This window comes from Phascolarctos cinereus, unplaced genomic scaffold (genome assembly GCF_003287225.1).
Source record: "Phascolarctos cinereus isolate Bilbo 61053 unplaced genomic scaffold, phaCin_HiC Scaffold_5;HRSCAF=322, whole genome shotgun sequence".
Classification (NCBI taxonomy): Eukaryota; Metazoa; Chordata; class Mammalia; order Diprotodontia; family Phascolarctidae; genus Phascolarctos; species Phascolarctos cinereus.
Genome location: NW_027555958.1, coordinates 255915813 through 255938903, shown reverse-complemented (window position 1 = coordinate 255938903; position 23091 = coordinate 255915813). Strand labels below are relative to the sequence as shown.

Below are 23091 nucleotides of genomic sequence, written 5' to 3'. Positions count from 1 at the left end.
ATTTCAAAGTTCTTAAGAGAGACCTTGAGAGTGCCCTTCTATCACTTCTTCTGACCACCACGTGAGGGCTTGCCCTGTATGAGTTCTCCATAAAATACTTTTTGGCAAGCATACATTTTGCATGTGAACAAAATGGCCAGACCATCAGAGCTTTACTCTCTGAAGCATAGTTTGAATGCTTAGCAGTTTAGTTTGAGAAAGGACCTCAGTGTTTGGTATTTATCCTGCCAAATGATCTTCAGAACCTTCCTAAGACAATTCAAATGGAAGCAATTCAGTTTCCTGGCATGCCACTGGTACGCTGACCAGGTTTCATAGGCATACAACAATGAGGTCAGAACAAACAGCTCTGCAGACCTTCAGTTTCGTAGTCAGTCTAATACCTCTTCTCTCCCACAACTTTTCTTCAGAGCCTCCCAAACACTGAGCTAGCTCTGGCCTCCCTGGAAAGTACACTACCAAGGTAAGTAAACTTATCCACAGCATTCAAAATTTCTCCATTTGTTGTAACCAATGGTTCCATGTACGGATGGTATGGTGGTGGCTGATGGAACACCTGTGTTTTCTTTCTTAACCTGTGTTAATTGTTGGGCCAAAATTAGCACAAGCAGCAGAGAACTGATCCATACTTTGTTGCATCTCAGCTTCAGAGGCTGCATTGAATGCACAATCTTTTGCAAACAGAAAATCATGTACCAACACTCCCTCCACTTTGGTCTTGGATTGAAGCCTTTTCAAGTTGAAGAATTTACCATCAGTTCGGTAGCTGACCTTGATGCCATGTTCTTCCTCACTGAAAGCATTTGACAACATGGCTGAAAACATCATGCTAAAAAGCATGAGAGCAAGCATACAACCTTGCTTTCACTCCATTGATGACTGGTAAAGCACAAGAGTACTGTCCATTAACCAGAACCCGGGCAAACATGCCATCATGAAATTGACGTACAATTTCATGTACTCCTCCAGGCAACCAAATTTTGATGTAATTTTCCATAAGCCCTCAAAGGACTTGGTCAGACCTATAAACGTTGTATGCAGACCTCTGTTCTGCTCCTGGCATTTCTCCTGGAGTTGTCAGGCTGCAAACACCATACTGACCATTCCTCAGCCCTTTCTGAAGCCACACTGCCTCTCAGGTACATGAACAACTTCCAGGTAAAGGATCAGCCTATTAAAGAAAACTCTGGCAAGAATCTTGCCAGCAATGACCAAGAGACACCTCACACCCCCCTGTGATTGTCACAAGGCAATCTATTTTCTTTACCTTTATAGGACAATGGAGGCATCCTTGAACTCCTGGGGGATAATCTCCTCTTGCCATATAACCTGGAAAATTTTAGTCAGCTTTTGTATGAGTGATGGAGCCCCTACCTTGTAAATCTCAGCTGGAATAGAATCAGTACCAGGTGCTTTGCCACACAAAAGGAGCCTAATGGCATTCAAAACCTTTCCTTCAGTTGGAACTTCGGCTAGGGAGGGTAAACAGACCATTTCTGACAGATGATAAGGAAATACTCAGATGAGGATTCTAAGACCTCTTGATTAGATTGTGGTTTGGTCAGTGAGATAAATGCCTTTTATCTCTTCAACCAGAGTTATTTGTCTTTCAAATATAAATATGTGTCTTAAGCAACTAATAAAGGCTAGTTGTATATTTGTAAATAGCTATTTTGTTGTTCAATTGACTCTTTGTGAATCTCAAGGTTTTCTTGGCAAAGATACTGGAATGGTTTGCCATTTCCTTCTCCAGCTCATTTTACAGATGAGGAAACTGAGGCAAACAGGGTTAAGTGACTTGCCCAGGATACCACAGCTATTAAGTGTCTGAGGCCGGAGTTGAATGCAAGTCTTCTGGATTCCAGGCCTGGTGTTCTATGTGAATAATCTAGAAAGGTGATCCTGTTGGCCAAATCATTAATCAGAGCCTAGAGGGGAGAAACCTAACAACTCACACTGGTAGAGGGATTTATGGTGAAGGGATATTGGAAATATTTAAGGGGCAAAAATCTCATCAGGTAAGTTAATTTCTCCACATATTTTAAATTTGCAGTTAAAAAAACATCAGCACTCATTCAGTTCAGTTCTTCCTACTTAGGCTTTTAGTGATCATCGATTTTCTCACTTTTCTCCCATTTTTCTCACAGTATCTATAGGGCATATTTTAGATGCTAACAGATCAAGAAACTGAGTCCCAGTGAGGTGAAATGACTGAATTCCTGTAGGGTTATAATTATATTTGAAGATACAACTATCTTGTGTACAAAGTAAGCATTTAATAAATGTTAAAGAAACTAGTTTCAGTCAAATCTTTACTCCTTCATCACCTTGTTTTTTCGGATGTCATACTCCCATTTAATTCCTAATAGCTTCAGGCAGAAAGATCAGCGATTGTTCCAGCATCAGCAGTTCTTGAGCTTGCTTCTTTCTGTGAGTATCCAGCCTCAGAATTTCTGGAGTTTGTAAATCAATCAGTCAATAAATATTAAGACCCTACTACGGGGCAGGTGAAAGGCTACCTGCTGGGGATACAAAAAAGGGAAAAAAAACAGTCCCTGCCCTCAAGAAGATTGCAGTTTAATAGGGTAGAGAACATGCAAACACATATGTATGTATACACACACACACACACACACACACACATATATATATAACGTACATATATATGATAAATAAAACTACATTAAAATATTCTCCCTCTTAGAGATGACTTCTGCTCTAAGTCTTTTAAGCTCGGTTCAAATTCCACCTGTTAGACCAAATAATTTCCATAAACCACCTGACATTCTGGGATTTGCAGTTAAAACGGACAATCATTTCTTCTTATCCCTAATAGTGGTTTGGCTCATCCTAATCTTTGTGCCAAAAGATGAACTGGAGTCTCACCTGGGAGTTTTGGGAAAAGATGCGAACAGTTTGTTAGAGGCAACGTTAAGAGGAAGGAACTGGGACTGTATAAGCTGAATTGGAGTAGTAGAGATGCCCCCCTCCCCACAAAAATCACACTTAACTCTTCAGAGAAGAGGAGAAGCCTGGGAAGGATTCAAAGCCGCCTCTTTCCAGAAGGGAGGAGGAAGTAGAAAGAACCTAGGACAGGCCGGTCAGCGACACCCACTGGTGTGTCGTTTAATATTCTCTGAGTCTGTTTCCCTTAAGTGTAAAGTGCAACTAAAATGTCTATTAAGTTATTTAAACACGAGTTCTTAGAATCACCTAGTTCCAGTGGGGCTAAGATCTGAGGGAGAATTGATAGCTTTTGTTTTTGTTTTTGTTTTTCTAGCTAGTAACTTCATTCTGAGGCTTCTGTGTAACCCGCCCGGTCTGGAGCTCCTTGAACACTTTTTATCCAAGGATGTGATGGAACGAAAGCGCCTGGAGGGCACGCGGTTCCCGGATGCCTAAAAAACCCTCCCACTTCTGCTCTGGGATTTAGTTCTTTTCTCCGAAAGCTTCCAGCATCGGTCTTGCCTTTCCTCTTGTTGAACCACAAAGCTAAGAGGAAGAGTCGCAGCCAGGGGGATTTTGGGAATCGTAGTTTTAAATAATCCTGCTTCACAATCTGTGCTTCACCGCCTCGGGAACCTGTGGACCCCTCTTGCCAGGTCAGAAGGTGTATTCGGGCGCGGGAGGGTGTGACCTCGAAAGGCGACGTGGACGCTCTTGATCCCTCCACCTTGCCTATCTTTTGGGAGACTGTGGGGGGTGGGGGTGGAAAATGGGGTCCTCATTTAATCCCTCCTCCTGCTCTGGAGGCTGCGTGCTCCTGGTCCGGCCCCCACATTAGGGGCTTGGACTGAGTACGGGGCGCGCCACTGGACTGGAGGGGATTGCACCACGCTTTCCAGAGTAGCCAGAAGAATTATTCGGCTGTGCCCTGGACGAGGGTGAGTCCGCAGCCCTGGGAATACCGGTATCCGTGAGAATGATACCGGCCCTTGGCTCCTGGCCACTCCCCTGCAGTGCCCTACTGCGATTTTGGCAGGGATGGGGAACCATAGAAAGCAGAAGGACGAATTCTGGGGCACCAGACCCTTTCTTTTTTGGTCTCAACTAAGTCCTTCCTTTTGTAACCAAAACCCGAGGCCCTTTGGTTGCACCTTAGAGAGAGAGAAAAGTGGAAAAGACACCCTCCCCCGCAGCCTAGAATAGTCTATCAATTAGTGCCTTTGTTCATTTTCCTACTAACTATGCATACGTATTTCCTGGTGTCCTGAAGGTCTGTACTTTCTGGTTCCAAGGACAAGGGGGATATAGATAGATAGATAGATAGATAGATAGATAGATAGATAGATAGATAGATAGATAGATAGATAGATAGATAGATGTGTGTGTGTGTATATATATATATACACAGACACACACACATATACATATATATACACACACATATATACACACGTGTATATGTATATATGTGTGTGTATATGTATATACATATACACATGTATATGTATATATGTGTGTATGTATATATATACATATATATACACACACATGTATATGTATATATGTGTGTATATGTATATATACATATATACACATGTATATGTATATATGTGTGTGTATGTATATATATACACATATATACATATATACACACGTGTATATGTATATATGTGTGTGTATATGTATATATATATATACATATATATATATATATATAGTCTGAGGCCGTGTATCTGTGTCTGTGTCCTTACGAGTTTTGTTTGCATACTTAAGTAAACCAACTGCTGGGCCTCTGATTTCTTTTGACCACAGCTCTACTCTGCTGCCTGATGCTCATCTTGTGTATATTCTGAGTCTTTCTATAGTTCCTGTGGGATATTGAGGTTGAACTGTATTAAATTATGACTGCGTAAGTCACTCCTTTTGACCCTTTCAAGTAAGTTTGGACCTGAATCTTCCCAAGGTTGGCTCTCTGAATAACCCCAGAGTGAAAGTATCAGATGGAAGAAAACTACCTTTTTGTCTCTCAGGTCTAAGTTCCCCTGGAAAAATAACCATAACATATATAATAATGTAAGCTAATATAAATTTATCTCCACTTTACAGGTCAAGGAAACAGGCTCAGAAATGTTAAATGATTTGCTCATGGTCTCACAGCTAGATTTTAGAATTCAGATCTGCTGACTCATTCTGATATATTTCTCGGCTGCTTTAGAAGTGGTGAATGGGGAAGAGTTTCTTCTTGGAGCTGAAGTCCCATCTAAGGGGAGGTACACTTAACTGAATTTAAGTGTCTCTGGTTTCAGGAAGTGTTCAAGCTTTACTACCTCTGAGAGCTCTGATGCTGAAGATTCAAGGAAAAGCTAGTTCAGATGTGGTTGATGCTTGTGATGTTCTACCTGAGGCCATTAGGAATGTAGTGGGGATACGATCTGCAGAAAGTAATGAAGAGGTACTGACTCTGGAAGGAGGATTTGACCCAAATGCTTGAGGCAAAAAGTGAAAAAGAATAACTGATCTCTACAGGAGTGAAAGTAGGAGGTAGAATGTGTAGAAAGGTATCACTGACAGGTAGGAACAGTAGATTTGGTTCTAGAAGAGACTTATTGATCATCGAGTCCAACTGGTATGTTTTACAGAATAGCAAGCTGTGGTCCAGAGAAGTAATTGTCCAGCACTAAGATTTGAACCTAGGTCCACTAACTCCAAATTCAGTACAGTAAAATTCTTTGCAAACCTGAACCTGAGCCCCCACAAAACATCTTATAGCCCATTTCTCCTTTTTCCCCATTATCAAAGCATTTTCTATTAAATGTTCCAACAGGGTATAGATAGGAGGATGAAGCCCAATTTTCCTCCTCTTTCATAAATCCTCCAAGGGCTTTTTCCTCTTCCCAAGTTTATACTAACTCAATCTTTTAAGCAATTGGTTTGAAACTAAGGGTTGTGAGTCATTAAACTCCCTATGTGTGGGTATAGCAATTAATATTCCCCATATTATTCCCGCTTGGATCTCGCGATCTTTATAAGAGCCTTATGTCATAGGGTAGGGCAAGTATTTGCTACCATTTCATCACTTGACAAAGGATTGTAACAGGATCTTGATGCTTTCAGAAATTAAGTGACTTGTCTGAGGTCATATAGGTACAGTGTTCAGTAATGGAGCCAGAAAAGGGCCCAAATCTGTTCTGTATTCTTTCCACTAGGCCAAATTATCAATTTCATCTAAACAGTTTTATTGGAGAAAGAAGATTCCACCATAAACTGAGGCAGGGAGGGGATATAAATATTTTCTTCACTAAATAATGAGGTGATTAGAGCACAGAGACAGTGACTTATTACAAATTTCATAGTACATTGGGAACAGAGATCTGAATTCATCCTGCCCTGTCTCCTAGATCAGACTTTTGCACCCCATAAACTGCTATGAGCACATCAAGAATTGGAGCTGTCTGAGTCTTGTTGCTCTGATCCGAGAAGGGACTGGAACTGTTCTTGGATACTTATTCCCCCAAAGGAGATGAATGGCATTCAAAAAGCCCCAGACAAATCGGAACATTCAAGGAAAACTTAAAACTCAACCCTTTTCCTGATTTCCATTTTAGAGCCCCATCTCCTGGAATCTGCTGTGAAAGAATCTGGATCCTAGGTATCAATGTTTATTATGGTCCTCTGGGCTTGGGAAGAAGAGGGACTCCTAGCTTCTTTTTGACTTGTTCCCTAAAATGGTGTGTGGACTTCTTGCCTAGTACTTTGGGAGCTTTAAGGCAAAGGTGGTCTACCTGCATAGTTAATTTTCTCCTTCCCAAGAGGATGGAATGGCTATTTTGTTCCTAACAGGTCTTAGCTAAATTGGAGTTTCTTCAGTCCTGCCAGAGATACTCTTTTGTTGTGATCCTAAGGTAGGGACACAAAGTATTAACAGGATTTTTACTGAACCACTCTCTAACCAGAGAATGCTCAGAGCCTGAACAAAGCAGACCTACAGACAGGAGTGCCTCCCCTACAGTACAGAACCAGAGTTCTGTGATGGGAACAGGTTCTACAATCTTTGATTGACTTTACTTAAGGTTCAGTGATTGTGAGCATTGTCAGAGTTTTGATTAATCAATTCAAGCTCCAATGTGAACTCTGATTCCCAAGCCAGAGAGGCAGCTCTTGAGAAAAATAAATTATTAGTATATTCATAACACATATATTGATTAACATAAAAATTATAATTCCCTTCTCACAAAGTAATCTGGATACTCTGTGATAGTATTTTATTCACCACTTGACATACAGATCACTAAGGAAGTTGGAAAAGGTAACCTCTCTAACCTTTTCTGTCCTTTTTTTTTTTGTGTGAGGTAGTTGGCTAGTAAGTGTCAAGTGCCTGAGGCTAGATTTGAACTTAGGTCCTCCCTACTCCAAGGCTGGAGCTCTAGCCACTGTGCCACTTAGGCTTTTCTTTGAGTAATTATATTTGAAACATAGGCTTTGGCCTTTTTTGATGACTGGGGATTTGGATAAGAGGGAATGGAGAAAGGATGTGGAATTCATTTCAGCAAATATTTATTAAATGCCCACTATTTGTGAAAGTTAAATGGTATCTACCTTTAATGATCTTAGATTCTACTTGGGGAGTCAGGAAAGAATACAACTTGTACACCAATAAATAAATACCACATGTATACAAAAAACAAAGTAACTTCAAAAGGAAGGGTGAGTTAACAACTTGGGTGGGGAAGGTCAGAAAAAGCCTTCTATAAAAGGTGGCACTTGAGCTTTATTTACTTTGGACAGCTGAATGGTGAAGAGAGAAAATACTGGCCTTAGGAAGCCTTGAATTCAAATTCTGCCTCGCACTTACTAACAATGTGACTCTGCACAAGTCACTTAACATTTTAGCCTCAGTTTCCTTATCTGTAAAATAAGAATAATAATAATAATACCTACTGCACTGAGTTGTTGTGAGAATCAAATGATATATGCAAAGTACATTGCAAACTTTAAAGCTCTATATAAATTCTAGCTATTTTTTTCTTTGGGAATAACTCAGGTCTGGTCTTGTAGAGCATGCATAAAATTCGTACTGCAGAAGATGAAATTAGTTGATTGCTTTAGTTCAGGAGTTCTGAGCTTCAGTAAGACTGAAGCCTAGCAAGTGTTCACACCAATATGATGAGTCCTCAGGTGTAGGGGGCCACCAGGTTGCCTAAGGATGGGTGAACCAGCCCAGGTTGGAAAAAATGGAGCAGGTCAAAGCTTTCAGGCCAATCAGTAGAAAGACCATATCTGTGAATGGCCACTGTATTCCAGCCTAGGTGAATACCCAGTCTCAAAAAACAATTTTACATTTACAATTAAATTAATTTTCCTAAATTACATATAGTATAAGAGTGCCAAATTTTCTTTTTACTTTTTTAAAATCTTTTTTTTGGGATGCTTTTTATTTTTGCCTCACACTCTTTTCCAAATGTGTCTCCCCATCTCACCTACCAAGTAAGCCTTCCTTTGTTCCAAAAGTTAAAAAAAAAAACCACACCAAAAATACTTCAGCAGAGCCAACTGACACATCTGCTGCATTTGATAACATATACATTTCAACCCTGTAGTCTGCCACCTCTTCAAGGAAAAGAGGGAGCTACATTTTCTCATTTCTTCCCTAAAGTTAAATGGGTTATTAGAATTACTTAGTGTTGTTTTATTGTTTCTGTTTATATTGTTGAAATTTTTAAAAAATCTTTTAAATTTTATATCACCTTCACTTCTGAATATTCCTTATCTCTTATCCGGAAAGCTGTCCCTTGAAATAAAGAATAAAAAAATAAAGAAAAAAAGCAGAAAGCTAACACATCAGTCAAATCTGACAATATATGCATTGCAAGGAGAGAGGTACATTTTATCAACTCTTCTTTGGGGCTAAGCGTGGTCATCATAATTACTCAATGTTAGCTTTCCTTTCTTTGTTCTTTCCATTTACATCGTTGTAATCATTTGGATATTTCATTTTTCAGGTTCTCCGTACTCCACACTGTATCATTTCACATAAATCTTACCAGGTTTCTGTAAGGTTTTTTTTTTCATAGTCACCATTTCTTATAGTGGAATAACTTTCCGTTTCATACACATACTACAGTTTGTTTAGCCATTCCATGCTTTGTTTCCAGTTTCTTGCTCCAACAAATTTACTGCTATAAATATTCTGGGATATGTAGGTTCTTAATTTTTGTCTTTGACTTCCATGGGATATATACATATCAGATGACCCAGTCTGGGTCAAATTATATAGACATTTTGGGTCACTTTTTAAAAACATGATTTGAAATTGTTTCCAGAATATTTGGACCAATTCTTAGCTGAGTTGTGTCTTAAAGGAATCTAAATATTGCAAGAGGTAAAAGTGAGGAAGGGATAATTTCCAGATATGGGGGTATCACTTATATGAAAGCATGGAGACAGAAAGTGGAATGCCATATTCATGCAACAGCTTCAGACTAGTTTGACTGAAAGACTAATGTAGAATAAGACTAGGTGGGATCCAGATTGTGGAGGTCCTGAAATGCCAGGCTTTGGAGCAATGAGGAACCCTTAAATTTTTTTGAGTAAGGAGGTAGCATGTTCAGATAAGTTTTATAAATATAAATTTAATAACTGTGTGAAAGACTAGGGAAAGATTACAAGGCAGGGAAATAAATGAAGAGAGTATTGCAAATATGCCTTGTGAGAGGTGATGGGTCCTGAGCTAGGGGAAAAACTAATAGAAGGACAACAGATGCCCGCCACATAATAGGTACTATTAAATACTTGTTGACTGATATTTTTTGGAAGTAGAATTGACAAGATGTGGGAGTTCTATATGAGGAATGAAAAGTTGGAGATGACTCCAAAGGTTACATACCTTGGTTACTGGAAGGATTGCGGTGTCATGAAAAGAAACAAGGAAGTTTGGAGGAGGGATCGGTTTAGGAAAAATATAATGAGCTCTTTTTAAAGACATACTGGGTTTGAGATACATCCAGGTAGAGATGTACAGCAGGAAGTTGGTCATGTGTAAGTGTCTTGCATCAAGATGATAATTGAACACAAGGGAGCCAGTGAGGTCACCAAGAGAAAGAGTATAAAGGGTATGGAGAAGGAGCAATTAAATAATTTTGAGAAGAAAGAGAAAGCAAGGGGAGGGAAATGTCCAGAAAGAGTCAAAGACTACAGTGTCAGATACTATAGGGAGAACCTGTGGTAGGGAGAACTGAGAAAAGACCAGATATTTAGCACTAAGAAATTGTTGGTAACCTTGAAGAGAACAGCTTTAGTTAAAGTGGCAGGTGTGAATAAGGAAATGGCTGTCTGAGAAAAACAACAATCACTTAATTAATTTTAGTTAGAGGTTGGAGGGTCTTCTTTCTCAATGACCACTTCCTACTTTCAAACACAAATACCTTTCTTATTTTAAGTGACTGATATCAAAACACTAGGATAGTTTTCCTTTCCTGTTCCTTTCCCCCTTTCCCTAATCTAAATAAATAGAATCTCCAATGATGGCTCTAGGAATTTGGCGGTGAAAAGAAGATCTGTAGTACAGTAGTTGGAGGAGCTGACAAGGTCAAGTAAAGGCCCTTTAAGGAAGAGACCCGGGCATTTAGCCCAGGAAGAACCAGTGAATGAGGACAGATTAAAGATAAGAGAAAGAATGATCTAGGGAGTGATTTCCCATAATTGAGTGGAGGGGATGGTATTGAGAAAACAAGTAGAGGGGTAGTATTTGATAAGGACCACCAGAGACTTGAGTAGAGGAGGAGAGAATGGGGGATGAGGAAAGAAAAAACAGTGCTGGATTTAAACTCAAAAGACTTGGATTTGAGTTCTATTTCTGCGTGACCTGGACCAAATCAAATAACTTATCTAGGCCTCTATTTCCTTATCTATAAAATGAAGGGGCTAGATTAGATTATTTTTAAAGTCCTTTCCCCCTCAAAATCTGTGATTTTATTTGTCAAAAGTTTTTAGTGCCAGGTTAAACAGTGTATATCATACCAGCCCTTGGCTTGGTAAATATTTTTTACTTTCTGTAGTTTATTCTTCTTGGCAATTTTATCACAAATGAATTGTGGATTTTTATCAATCTTTTTTTCTCTACTAATCATGTGATGGGTCTTTTGGTTTTTAAAAGGTTGCCTTTCTAGGATTATTATTATTCTCCTTCAGGCATTCTATTCTTCAGCCAAGCTGGCCTGCTTGCTGTCATTCCCCATGCATATCAGTCCGTTTCCCCATCTCTGTACCTTTGCACAGCTTGTCTTCCCATTCCTGGAATGCTCTCCCTTTTTACTTCTGCCCCTTGGACCCTCTGGATCCCTTCTAGGTTCTAGCTCAAGTACCATCTCTTATGTTAGTGCCCTTCCCCAATCACTGCTGTACTTTTTATTATGTATCCTATACTTACTTAGCTATAAACATATAGTATTACCCAAAATAACATAAGTTTCTTGAGGGCAGCTACTGTATCACTTTTGTCTTTGTATTCCCTGTGCCCAACATAGTGCCAGGTACATAACTGGCACTTAATAAATGCTTGTTTATTGATCTTTCTGATTTGTTTTTTCACCAAGTCAGTGGTAGATTTGGTAGATTTTTTTCAATTTGTAGCTTTATGACTTCTGCTTGTATTATTTAATTATAATTTTATTACATTGTGGTCTGAAAATACAGGATGCATATTTCTGCCTTTCTAAATGTAGAACTTCTTTTTGACCACTTGTTATGGAATTAATATTAATGAGCATTCCATGTGTATTTGAAAAAAAACATCCTCCCAGCTTCTCCCATTTTATTTTTTACCATAGAGCTGTTAATTACAGGTTAAGTAGTGCCAAGCTTTTAAAAATAGTTTCTTTTTTATTTTTATGAACTTAACCAACATTAATGAATATGATAATTTCCTTATGCAAAGAGCAGAAAAAAGGGCTACAGAAGATAACATTATATATAGCTTGAGGTTTTTCATGGTTAGTATTTGTTAGCTTTAACTTGGGTGGTTCTAACATTACTTTGCTTGTCTGAGTCCCCCTCTAAACTTCCTTCAGCTTTTTTCTGTGTATTTTTTAAATGTTTTGTTTTTCTTTTTCATTTGGTATCAGTATTACTATCTCTACCATTGTTCCATATAACTTTGTCACTATACCCTCCAAAATAAAAACCTTCCTTTGTAACAAATAAGTACAATGGAGCAAAACAATCTACTCATTGGTTATGTCTGAAAATATATATCTCATGCTGCACTTCTAGTCTAGGACCTTTCTGACAAAAGGTGGCAAACATGATTTATCATCACCAAAGCTATGAGGTTAACTTTTAATGACCAAATCTAATAGCCCTTTCTCAGTCCTCATCCTTTTGTACTTTTTGAACAGCCATTGACACTATTGATCACCCTCTTTTCTTTGATAAGCTCTTCTCTTGCTCTCCTCTTCTCTGCCTAGCCACTCTTCAATCTCCTTTGCTGGATTTTCATCCTGGTCACACCCATTCTAAATACCCCAAGATTCTGTTTTCTGTTGAGTCATTTTTAGTTGTCTCCAACCCTTCATGACCCAATTTGGGGTTTTCTTAGCAATGATAGTGGAGTGGTTTGCCATTTCCTTCTCCAGCTCATTTTATAGATGAGACTGGGGCAAACAGGGTTAAGTGATTTGCCCAGGGTCACACAGCTAGTAAGTGTCTGAGGCCAGGTTTGAACTCAAGTTTTCCTAACCCCAGGCCCAACGCTCTATCCACTGTACCACCTCACTGCTCTAATATGTTTCCACAACATATTACTTACTCCCCGTTTACTACTCAAAAAGTTACCACCTCATTTCAATCCATCATCAGCTCTCACTTGGACTCTTGTAATGGTCTCCTAATTGATCTTTCCAATCCAGTCCAACCTACAAACAGTTACCAAAGTGATTTTCTGTAATCATAGCTTTGGCCATGTCAGTAAACTCTGGTGGTTCCCTCCAGGATAAGAAATATAGATAGACAGACAGACAGATAGATAGATAGATAGATAGATAGATAGATAGATAGATAGATAGATAAACTTTGTAACCTGATCCCAGACAGAAATGGCTTCATTGCACATTACCCCCCTCTCTGCAAGCTAAGGTCTTATTATTCTTCACATATAACACTCCATCTGTGGCCATCTCCCTCGCCCAAAATATATACTCTTCTCTTCACCTTGTAGAGTCACTGCTTCCATCAAGACTCAGATCAAGCACTACCTGATCCCTTGATTCCTCAACCTCCTGGTATCCTTACTGCCTTAAATTACCTTATGTGTGTGTGTGAGAGAGAGAGATGTTGTCTGTTAAGAAGTAAGCTCCTTGAGGGCAGGGATGTTTCATTTTTGTCTTTGTGTTCCCAGTTACTGCCATTGTTCCTGACGCATAATAAGCAGTATTTGGTGATTTATCATAGAAGATCAATCAATCAATCCTCTACTTTTCACTCCTTCCACAACCAACACTCTCCATCCAATTAGTTAACCATTCTCTGTCACAGCCATCTCTTCTCATCATTTACACCACAACCACCCTAGTTCAGGCCCTTATCACCTCTTGCCTAGACTATGCACTAACCTCTTCATTAGCCTTTCTTCACCTACCCTCTCCCTCTTTCCAATCTAGTCTCCACAAAGTTGCCATATTGATATTCCTAAAGCAAGGATCGAACTGTGTCAGGTCTCTGCTCAAGAAACTCCACTGTGTCCCTAATGCCTCTAGATTAAAGTACAAACTTCACTGTTTGACGTTTTAAAACCCTTCACAATCTGGCTGCAATCTATCTTTTTAGACCAATTACATATTCCCCTCCCCACACACACTGTACATTCCAGCCAAATTGACTTGCTCTTTGTTCCCTGCATGTGACATTCCATGTCCTGCCTTTGCTTAGGCTGTCCCCCTGGAATGCTCTTCCTTGTCACAGCTGCCTATTAGAGCCCCTGTCTTCCTTCAGTGCTCAGCTTTCAGTGCTACCTACTTTAAAGAAGACTTTCCTAGTTCTCTCAGTTGTTAGTAATACACAGGAATGATTTTCTTTTGCGCACATCTTGTATTTATTTATCTCTGAATGTGTTGTATTCCCTTTGCTCCTCAGAAGAAGGTAAGCTCCTTGAAGCTAGCAGTTGTTTTACTTTTGTATTTGTGTCCCCAGTACCTAACAGAGAACTTGGCACGGAGTAGGCAATAAATGCTTACTGATTGATTTAATTGACTATAAGAATATTTTCAATTAAGTTCTGGTGATAGACTATAGCTTGGAGGCAATGGAAATAAACCATATTACTGAAATGTTTGGCATTGAGAAGGAAATGAATTGGACAGTTAGTAGAAGGTGCTAGGTAAAGGTTATCTCCCCTTATAAAAGAAACATATTCATATTTGAAGGAATGAGCGAGGCAATTTGTGAAAAGGGAGATATTAATTATGCCAGAAAACAAGGGTCAAGTCATCAAGGTCTTTTTTTTTCTTTTCTTTTGGCTAGGCAGTGGGGTTAAGTGACTTGCCCATGGTAACACAGTTAGCAAGTATCAAGTATCTGAGGTCATATTTGAACTCAGGTCCTCCTGGCTCCAGGGCCAGTGCTCTATCCACTGCACCACCTAGCTGCCCCCATCAAGGTCTTTCAATCAAGTCATGGAAGAGTCAAGAAAGGAGAAAACATAGAATATAAATAGGTGGGTTAACTTTAAGGAAGAAGCAGGGCACCTATTCATCTGCGACTAAGGGAAGTATATTGTAATGGTGATAAGTTTAAGTGAAAGTAAAAATTTATGAAGAAACCCTTGGAGACTTTCAAGAAAGTTTTCCAACCAAAGTGGGTACTTCTCTAGTTAATAGCTAGACTGTACTTTTATAGTGATTTCCACCTAGTTCTTACTGACTTACCTGGAAATCTGTCTGTTGGGACATCCCTCTCCAGGATCCATGAATCTCACCTTTGTTCAAATGGGATATCCTATCAGATTTGGAAACTTGAAGCCCTGTTCAGAGGGAAAGAAATACTGCATGACTCAATTATAAAATCATAAAATAGCCACAAATCTGGAAACAAAGATACTTCTGAGCCAACTTACTTTGCTGAAACAGTTATATTTCCATATGGAGACGAGAGCTGTGCCTATAGAAGCTAAATGCCAATGTATCTTTGTTGCATAAATTTACTATGTTAGGATTAATTAAACCTTTTGTTAACTATTCAGTGATTTAAAATTGCCTCATTTTATCTCTAAATTGCACCAGAATTCTGTTGAAAACCAGTGTCCCCTCTCCTTCCTTCAACATTTGGCATAGTTGATAAATGAAATGGCCTGGTGGCTCAAATGCTAGTGAGTTGGGGGGAAAGCACCATAAATATGGAGGGTAGGGTAATCACATGGCTCAATACCACACAGTAGTATCTGATAACAAGGACTTGCTGGTCATTTAGGACAAGTCTTCTCAAATTAAAAAAAAAATTCTTTGTGTTTGTTTTAGATTTACTTATTTATTGGCTTTCTAATTTTTTAAAAATCCATATTCAGTTCATTAATCTTCCCTTTTTTCTTTTATTAATATATGTTTTTAGGGATGTGATTATTTTCCCCTGAAGACTATCCCAGAATTTTTGGTATGTTGTTTCATTATTATCATTTTCTTTCACATAATTATTGTTTCTATGATTTTTTTTATTCATTCATTATCAAGGATTTTATTGTTAAGTCTCCATTTGGGTGTGTGTCTTTTGTTTGTGCTACCTGAATTGATTACTATTTTTATTGATCTCAGTCTATGAAGCATATGTTTAGTATTTCTGCCTTTTTACATATTCATATTTGAAGGAATAAGAAATAATTTGCTATATTTCTGCCCCAATACTGGATCAATTTTTGTAAAAGTTCCATGTGGTGCTGAAAAATACATATGTTCTTAAATAGTCTTATTAGAAGATACTATAAGTCTTTTAGCTCTAAATTGTATCGAAATTTCTTCAATTCTGTATTTTCCCATTTGTTTGTCTTTTTGGTAGACTTATCCAAAACTGAAAAGAGGGACCTTGAAATCTCCTGCTATTGTTGTATTACCATCTATGTCATCTTGTAGTTCAGTTAACTTTTCTCTTATAAATTTAAATGCTAGGGGCAGCTAGATGGTGCAGTGGACTCAGGAGGACCTGAGTTCAAATGTGGCCTCAGACCAAACACTTGACACTTACTAGCTGTGTGCCCCTGGGCAAGTCACTTAACCCCAATTGCCTAAAAATAAATAAATAAATAATAGATTTAAATGCTAAAGCAATTGGAATATTTATGTTAATATTGATTTCGGCTTGTTTTCCATGGTTCGTTTTAGTATGATGTTGTTTCCTTGTTTATCCCTTTTTAGGCTGTGAATACTGTTTTGTTTTGTTTGCTTTCTCTGATAACATTGTTGCAACTCTTTTTTTTTTCTCCAGCCCTTCATTTTTATTCTATGTATGTCTTTGGTTTTTAGGTATGGTTCTTGCTAGCAACAGATTGTGAAATGTTATTTTCTTATCTAATCTGTTAATCATTTTCATTTTATTGGAGTATTTAATTCATTCATCTTTAAAGTTATGAGAGTCAGGTTTATATTTTCCTCCTCAAGTTAGGATTTTCCCCCTTCTTCCTCTAAAAATATACTATATTGTATCTTCAGTTATTTTAGCATTATCTATTTTAAGGTAACCGTATTCTCACTGGCTTTCTTCCCTTCACACTTAATCCCTCACACACTCCCTTTTCTTAACCCTTTCTCGAGTTTTGAAGTTTTGTTTAATTTATTAGTTTTTTTCTTTCTACCTTTACCTAATTACAATTATTTTCCTCTTTTTTCCCTCCAAGTAGTGAAGTAAAATCCCCCTTTCAGCCTGCTTTGTTTCATTTGTTTTTCAAATTTCACTTTTTTTCTAAAAAAGATTTCTTTTTCTCATTCTCTTCATTATTTATTTTCCCTTTCTATTCTAGATTTTTATCCTTTGATTTCCCTAGCTTATTTTCTGATCCTTTCGTTGTGGTCTTGGGGGCTAGACCTCAAAACCATGCCATTTCCATGCACGTTTTACAAGCCTCACTCTCTGCCTCCAAGCAAATCACTTAATCCTGTTTGCCTCAGTCTCATTTATAAAATGAGCTGGAAAAGGAAATGACAAACCACTTCACTATCTTTGCCAGGAAAACCCCCCAAAAAGGGATCACGAAGAGTTATTCATGACTAACCATTAACAACAAAATCTAATTCTTGGGACTTGATTAGTATATTTAATTGGATGGGTCATTCTTCTTGTTTTAATATAGTCACAATATCCTCAGGGATGGTACTTGGCTTTGGATTGCTGGTCATTGTTTGTCCTTTCTCGAAGAGGACCATAACAAAAGGAAGACAATGCCATGACTTGCAAATGAATTGGATTTAAGTAAGAGAAGGCTATGCAAAGTCACTAGCCTGACTCTCTCCTCCAGAGCCATCTGGGTCCAGTGGCAAGATATAGATCAGGACAACTAGAGATGGCCTCGAATGCAGTGGGAGACCTTGGCTTTTTTAAGTTAAGGTCTTTCCCAGGTCTCATTTTGACTGAGGCAATGCCCATTCAGTGATTAAGGCTAGGTAAGAATCAGATTAGCATCAAAATTCTTCTAGGCTTCGAAAGTTGTCATAGGTTTTGCAACCTCTAATGAGAGACTTAATCTATAAAATGAGATGGTCATTTATATTTTGGGGCAGGAAGAAGAAAAGAAACCAGCAATGAGGGAGAAGGGAAAGAGGCAGAAGGTAAAAAGTAGGGGGAGGGGGAAGCTTTTATGGTGTAATATCATGGAAACCAAAAGAGAAAAGGAAATTTCAGGAAGTAGATCATATCCTGTAGTGAGGTTTAAAGAACCAAAGGACTAAGAAAAGACCATTGCAATTGGTGATTAGGAGATTAATGATGATGGCCTTTGAGAATGGGATGGGAGCCAGATAATATAGGCATTTAAACATGGTAAGTGGTGAACAAGTGAAGGTAGGAGATGTAGTCTTCTAGTTTAAGAAACATGACTTGGATGGAAAGATAGAGTGAAAGGAGGCATCAGGATTAAGTGAAAGTTTTTTTCTAAAAATTACAGTGTTATTTGAAGACAAAGGGAAGAGTCTGTAGAAAAGGGAAGCTCAAAAATAAATAAAGGTTAGGTAGGGAAAAACCTTAGAGATCATTATATTCATAAAACAATAAATACCAGAAGATAGAATATAGCTCAGACATAATCAGGGACTAGAGCAGGCAAATTGTAAAGGGCTTCAAAACTATGCTGTCTGATGATTGGTTGAAGGAACTGGGGATGTTTAGCTTTAAGAGAAGAATGAAGTAGACATGATAGCTTATCAAGTTCCTAAAAGACTGTCATTTAAAAGAAAAGTTAAACTTATTCTTATTGCCCCTAGAGGGCATAACTAGGAGTAGTATGTGGAAGGTACAAAGATGCAAATTTAACACTAATAATAATAATGGCTAACATGTACATAGTGGTTATTATGTACCAGGCACTGTGCTAAGTGCTTTACAATCATTATCTCATTTGATTCTCACAACAACCCTGGGAGGTAGGTGCTATTATTATCCCCAAGCTTATAGATGAGGAAACTGAGGTTAAGTGACTTTCCCAGAGTCAAATAGCCAGTAAGTGTCTGAGCTCAGATTTGAAATTAAGTCTTCTGACTCCAGACCCCAGCACTCTTTCCGCTATGCCACTTGTTCACTCTTCATTCTCGAAGAAGGCCGATGACATCAGAAGGGTGATGTCTTGACTTGCAAGTGAACTGGATTTAAGTGAGGCAGAGCTGTGCAAAGTCATCAGCCTCACTGTCTCCTCCAGAGTCACTGGAGTCCAGGGGTACAACATAGGTCAGGACGACTGGCAATGGCCCTAGATGTAGTAGGAGACCTTGGCCTTTGTAAACTAAGGTTTTTCCCAGATCCCAGTTTGTCTGAGGCAATACCCATTCAGTAGTTAAAGGCTAGGCAAGAACTGAGGCAAAAGTTGGCCTAGTTTGCCTTCATAAAAGAATCAGTCTGGGAGGGGAAGACTCTCAGAGTTTCTGGCCAGAACAGAAACAATTGCTTAGCTTAATGGAAGGAAACACCACTTAACAATTAGAGCTATTCCAAAGTGGAATAGGAGGTATTGGTTTCCCTTTCATTGGGAATTTTCAGGCAGAGTCTGATGTCTAATATATTGTAGTAGTGATTCTTTTTTAGGTTTGGGTTGGACAGCTGCTGAGGTCCTTCCCATTATGAGATTTTATGATTCTGTGATTGAGCTATGGCCTATTTCTTTCCCGCTGAACAGGGCTTCAAGTTTCCAAACCTGGTGTAATATTCCATTTGGAACAAAGGTGAGATTTATGGATCCTGGAGAGAGATATCCCAAGAGGCACATTTCCAGGTGAGTCAGTGAGAACTAGGTAGAAATCACTGTAAAAAAAATAATACAGTCTAGCTATTAACTGGAAAAGTACCCACTTTGGTTGGAAAGCTCTTTTGAAGGCTTTCTTCATAAATCTTTATTGTCACTTAAACTTATTGCTTCTCTCAGTCTCAGAAGGATAGGTGCCCTGCTTCTTCCTTAAAGTTATCTGAATCCACCTGTAGTCTATTTTCTCTCCATTCTTGTCTTCTCTATTGCTTGACTGAAAGACTTTGATGACTTGATTATCCCTTGCTTTCTGGCATAATTAATATCTCCCTTTTCACAAATTGCCTCCCTTATTCCTTCAAATATGAATATGTTTCTTTTGTAGGGGGAGAAAAACCCTTACCCAGCACCTTCTACTAACTGTCCAATTCATTTCCTTCTCAATGCCAAACATTTCAGTAATATGGTTTATTTCCATTGCCTCCAAGCTATAGTCTATCACCAGAACTTAATTGAAAATATTCTTATAGTCAATTAAATCAATCAGTAAGCATTTATTGCCTACTCCGTGCCAAGTTCTCTGTTAGGTACTGGGGACACAAATACAAAAGTAAAACAACTGCTAGCTTCAAGGAGCTTACCTTCTTCTGAGGAGCAAAGGGAATACAACACATTCAGAGATAAATAAATACAAGATGTGCGCAAAAGAAAATCATTCCTGTGTATTACTAACAACTGAGAGAACTAAAAGTCTTCTTTAAAGTAGGTAGCACTGAAAGCTGAGCACTGAAGGAAGACAGGGGCTCTAATAGGCAGCTGTGACAAGGAAGAGCATTCCAGGGGGACAGCCTAAGCAAAGGCAGGACATGGAATGTCACATGCAGGGAACAAAGAGCAAGTCAATTTGGCTGGAATGTACAGTGTGTGTGGGGAGGGGAATATGTAATTGGTCTAAAAAGATAGATTGCAGCCAGATTGTGAAGGGTTTTAAAACGTCAAACAGTGAAGTTTGTACTTTAATCTAGAGGCATTAGGGACACAGTGGAGTTTCTTGAGCAGAGACCTGACACAGTTCGATCCTTGCTTTAGGAATATCAATATGGCAACTTTGTGGAGACTAGATTGGAAAGAGGGAGAGGGTAGGTGAAGAAAGGCTAATGAAGAGGTTAGTGCATAGTCTAGGCAAGAGGTGATAAGGGCCTGAACTAGGGTGGTTGTGGTGTAAATGATGAGAAGAGATGGCTGTGAGAGAGATTGTAAAGGCAGAAGAGACAAGATTTGGTGACTGATCTGATGGAGGGTGTTGATTGTGGAGGGAGTGAAGAGTAGATTGATTAATCAATCCCTCCATAATAAAACACCAAGCAATTATTAAGTGCTTATTAGTTTAGGTAGTGATGGTACTAGCTGTCAATCAATTAATCAATAAACACTTATTAAGCCCCTCTATGTCCCAGGCACTGTGCTAAGTGCTGGGGATATAAAAAGAGGCAAAAAACAGTGCCTGACCTCAAAGAACTTACAGTCTAATAGGGGAGACAACATGTCAATGAATATATACAAAGCAAACTATATATAGGATAAATAAGAATTAATTAAAAGAGGGAAGGCACTGGAATTAAGAGGGGCTAGGGGATTGACGAATCAGGAAGAACGTGGAAAAGGAAGTACTTGAGTTGAGTCTTCAAGGAAGCATGGATTCTGCAAGGTGGAGAAAAGGAAAACGTACATTTTAAGCATGGAGGTTGACTAGAGATGAAGTGTCTTGTGTGAAGAACAAGACCAGTTTGGATAGACTATCTCTATAGCACACAGGGAGGGAAATAATGTGTAATGAAGCTGGAAGGCCCCATTGCGAAGTTAACATATTTTATCCTAGAGGCAATAAGAGAGCCACCAGAGTTTATCGATTAGAGAGATGATATGGTCAAATCTGTGATTATGGAAAATCACTTTGGTAGCTGTTTGGAGGTTGGATTGTATTGGAGAGAGGGGTAATAAGGGCCAAAACTAACATGGTAGTTTTTTGAGTAGTAAGAAGGGGGAAGATATGATAGATGTTTTGGGGAAGAACAGTAATCTCTGGCAACTGACTGGCTGTATGGCATGAGGGAGAGTGAGGGGTGAAGAATTTTGTCCAGGTGACACAACTGAAAGAATGATGGTGCCTTTGACAGAAATAGGGAAGTTCAACAGGGGGGTGAGTTTTGTGGGATAGAAATGAATTCAGTTTTGGAAATGTTGAGTTTGAGATGTTTATAGGACATCCAATTAGCTTTGTCGAGTAGCAGTGATGTGGAACTAGAGCTCGAGCATGAAACTGGAGCTAAATATAGATTTGAAAGTCATCTTCATGGAGCTAATCATTAAACCCATGGGACCTGATAAGGTCAACAAGAGAGAGCATGTAGAGAAAAGAGTCTAGGACAGAGCCTTAAAATACACTCAAGAGTGTGATATAGATGATGATGTAGCAAAAGACACTGAGAAGGAGAGATCAGACAGGTAGGGGCATGTCAAGAAAGAAACTCCTGATTCCTTGTGCATTGGCTTTTTACTTAGGCCACCAAGAAGTCACATGAGTGGTTCAAGCCTTACTCTTCTGACAATTCCAATGCCTTTTAAGGACAAATTAGCCTAGCTTGCAAAGGATAGGGCCCTAGGAAAAGCTAGCCCAACTTGTATGGTTAGGGAATCAGGAATAGTAGTCCAGCCTACATTTCAGAGACCTCATAGATATTCCTCCTTTCACAACCCTACAAAGGGTTAAGTAGTGAATGAGAGGAGAGAAAATAAAAGCAAGCAGTGAAGACTTTCAAAAAATTTTCCTTTAAAATTTGGCTATGAAAGGAAGGGTACATGGGTTTGTTAGGGTCTAATGAAGGTTTTTAAGGCTGGGGAAGACTTGGATATGTTTGTAGTCAATGGAGAACGAGTAAGTAGTTAGGGAGAGATTGAAGATTAGAGAGAATAGATCATTGAGAGGGCAATCTGTAGAGAAGACTAGAGGGAATAGGATGCAGAAAACATGTAGAGGTGTTGACCTTAGCAAGAAGGGCCCACTCCTTATCAGGAGAAGAGAGTAAAAGGGCTTTTGAGAGGTAGAGGAGAGAAGAGGGAGGTCATGGCAAATGACCTCTATTTTCTCAGTAAAGTGTAAGTTTATTTTATTATTTATTATTAATCAGATAATTATATAGATTAATTATGTAACTGATGTAATTATGTAATTAATAATAAACATGTAGAGGTTTACTGAAGCATTTAGTTCTTCAGCTGAGAGGATGAGGAGTGGGATAGAAAATCAATTAAGGATGAATAAAATGTTTATCTTGCTACAGTGAATAACTTAATTGGGGTCAGTGAACACAAATTTCTAGTGGACTCAAGTCAGCTTGTGACTTTCTTCAATTAGATTCAGTGGCATATGAGTAGGAACAGAGGAGGAGAGCTGGGGTTGAGTTTTAACAAGGCATGAGTAGTAATGGGACACAGTGGTAAGGGATTTGAGAGTAGAATATAATGTGAAAATGAATTAATTAGCTATAGAGTCTATAATAACGAGAAAGGAGCAAAATGAAGTCAGCATAGACCTGAGGAAGTTTGAAGGGGTAAAAGGATTGGAGGTAATGATGAGGGAGAATAAGCTTAGGAGGACTAAGACATAGGGAGAGATAGATTATAGAAAGCTATGATCAGATGGAGGAATGTTAGAGTTTTGTGGG

The 23091-nt window shown here is 38.7% G+C and overlaps 1 protein-coding gene and 1 long non-coding RNA gene across 2 annotated transcripts in view; one reads left to right on the top strand and one right to left on the bottom strand.

The window, feature by feature from the left end:
• Positions 1-23091, bottom strand: part of LOC110194456 (uncharacterized) — a 92326-nt gene that overhangs the window by 17669 nt on the left and 51566 nt on the right. Inside the window, exon 3 of the long non-coding RNA XR_002320705.2 lies at positions 14862-14956. This is a non-coding gene — a long non-coding RNA (uncharacterized LOC110194456). The remainder of the gene's footprint in view (positions 1-14861; positions 14957-23091) is intronic.
• LOC144454062 (uncharacterized) overlaps positions 3207-23091 on the top strand; it is a 31585-nt gene continuing 11700 nt past the window's right edge. Inside the window, exons 1-3 of the mRNA XM_078155705.1 lie at positions 3207-3602; positions 15541-15582; positions 19301-19396. The gene's annotated coding sequence lies outside the window, so the exon portion shown is untranslated. The remainder of the gene's footprint in view (positions 3603-15540; positions 15583-19300; positions 19397-23091) is intronic.